General features: G+C 48.0%; 1 long non-coding RNA gene across 2 annotated transcripts in view; it reads left to right on the top strand.

The window, feature by feature from the left end:
* LOC122191450 overlaps window positions 1-2,200 on the top strand; it is a 3,726-nt gene extending 1,526 nt beyond the window's left edge. For both annotated transcript variants that reach the window (XR_006182404.1, XR_006182405.1), the window contains exons 4-5: window positions 934-1,479; window positions 2,024-2,200. This is a non-coding gene — a long non-coding RNA (uncharacterized LOC122191450). The remainder of the gene's footprint in view (window positions 1-933; window positions 1,480-2,023) is intronic.
* Window positions 2,201-2,208: the final 8 nt, after the last annotated feature.

Below are 2,208 nucleotides of genomic sequence, written 5' to 3'. Positions count from 1 at the left end.
GTGGTGGGGAGAGGCCTCCCTGGTAACGGGGTCTCTTCCTCGGGTCCTGGGGTGGCTCCTGTGTGGTGATGGCTGATTTGTGGTGGTGCTCCTGGTCCTGAAGGTGGGAGATGGAGCTGGTGGGAGCTGAGTTTTGCTGAAAGAGAAAACTTGCTTTATTTCTTTTGCTGAAAGAGAAAACTTGCTTTATTTCAAAACTTGGGTCAAACCTGTTTGAAGCTCTCTCTGAGATGGGAGAGGATGCTTGCTCTGTAGTAATTGAATGTGCCTGAAGGGGTGTGGGGGGATTTGCCTCGAGTGTTTCAATAAGCAGCTGGAGGTGTGGTGCTCCTATGGTATTTGTCTTAGTGGATGTCTTGTGTAGGCCCTGGGTTGTTTCCCTTATTGATGAGCTCTACAGACTGAGATGGTTAGGAAGGAGGCCGGTTTCTGCTCTGTGATGTTTTTGCTATCTCCTAGTTAGGGAAAGCTATCTGTCTAATGGGAAAACAACTAAGAAAAAAGAAAGCTTTCCATAGCTCCTTTTGGGAGATCTCTGGGGTGAGGCTGAGTTGCTAATTTCTATATAACTGAAGGTAGAAAACTCTCTTAGCTACCGAGTAACACTTGACCCGGGCAAAGAGAGTGCCCCCTGTAAGATGGGACCGACTGAGTCGCTGGATAGGTGACCTAAAGACTTGGTTATCTAAATTTTATCTAGTGAAAAGCTAGATTTCTCTCTTGGAGAAATCTATTGCTTCCCTTCCTCTGCAGCGAGAAAAGAGAGGAGAAATGTGAGGGAAAGAAGAGTGATTGCATCCCTATGTGCTCCTGGAGTACTGGGAACTGAGCTATAGTCGGCTAGGTGGGAAGCGGGTGGTGACGTGTCTCTCCTGTGAACAAATAAAACGATCTGCTTCTGCAGGCTTTCTGGAAAGGTTGTTTCTACTGCAGGTGGGACTGCTCTGTGCTGTGTGCTGGAATGGGGACGTCTAAGAATATCTGCGCTGAAGAGGAATGGCTAGGCTTGGCTAGCTTGACTTGTGGTGGTGAAGTGGATGCCTGCCTGTCTCTGACTTAAAACGACAAGAAATCCTTGCTTACCTCCAGAAAATCAAGATGCGCTGCCTGGTTCTGCGCTCTGTTTTCTTCTGTTTTGTTGCTGCTGATGTTATTGATCTCGGAACGCTGAAGCTGTTGGCTATTTGGCTTTGTGTGCTCTGTAAAAATAAATAAATAAATAACGGAGATTTAAGTCAATAACAAATATTTTTATACAGTATGTACTGCAGAGAGCTGAGTCAGATTTGCTTGACTTGCTGAGTGAGAGAACGCGGTATGGTGCTAGTGTTGGTGTTGTTGCAGCCCTATCTCTGAATTCGAGAAATGTTTCTATCTGATAGAGCTTCCTGAGCTCTGAGGAGGGTGTGCTGTCCTGAGAGCGGAGTGGGGGTGACTGCTGTGTGAGAGAAAAACTCCTTTTCAAGGTCCCTTTTCGAGGTGAGCGTGCTGACACCTCTCTGGTTTCTTGCTAGGTAACCTGAGGTGGTGCTTCATGGCAAACCCCTTTGTGTTGCGTCTCTAAGTTGGTGCCTGTGGCCCTTGTCCCAAACTGAGCCTGAACTCTAATGCCGATAGCAAAAATACTTGGTGCTCGGTATGGAGCTCTTGAACAAAAGAAATGGAACTGTGGGGGGCTTCTGCCTCTGCGTTAAGTGCTCGCGTGTAGTACGGCGTATGGCTGTGTGAGAGCCTGCCGATAATTAGTTTTGCAAGTAGTTAGTTCAAGGTAAGTAGCAGCAGAATTGTAAGTGCAGCTGGTAGAGACTTCGGGATTGCAAAGGCTGTTCAATGAGCAGGATATGACAGTGAGTGCCTAAGGGCTTGACCTCAACAGAATTTCAATGAGTTAGGAGGTTATTTTGCTCACCTGTTGAAGGTGATGTGGGCAGGCGCCCCGAAAATGTATGTTGCTGAGCTGAGAGGAAAAGTTCATAAAGAAACTAATGCGCTCACTCACTGCAACGTCTCCTTCTCTTTACAGAATGAGAAAACAACCTGCTGTGCTCTGGCAGCCCTGGGCTGTTGCTGCTCCTGGCGAAGCGCGCCTGCTTTCTGACCAGTTTTTCCTTAGCTCCTGTCTGAACCTCCTGTGCCCTAACGTCATGCTGGGGCGGGCCCTCCTCGAGTGCTGCTATGTGCTGCTGGCTCTAGTTTAACTTGCTGCCG

The sequence above is a fragment of the Lagopus leucura genome, unplaced genomic scaffold (genome assembly GCF_019238085.1).
Source record: "Lagopus leucura isolate 7727_CA_CO unplaced genomic scaffold, USGS_WTPT01 35082-0_obj-0_obj, whole genome shotgun sequence".
In the NCBI taxonomy this organism is placed as follows: Eukaryota; Metazoa; Chordata; class Aves; order Galliformes; family Phasianidae; genus Lagopus; species Lagopus leucura.
The sequence above is the reverse complement of the archived record's forward strand: the minus strand, read 5'-3'. Positions and strand labels throughout refer to the sequence as shown.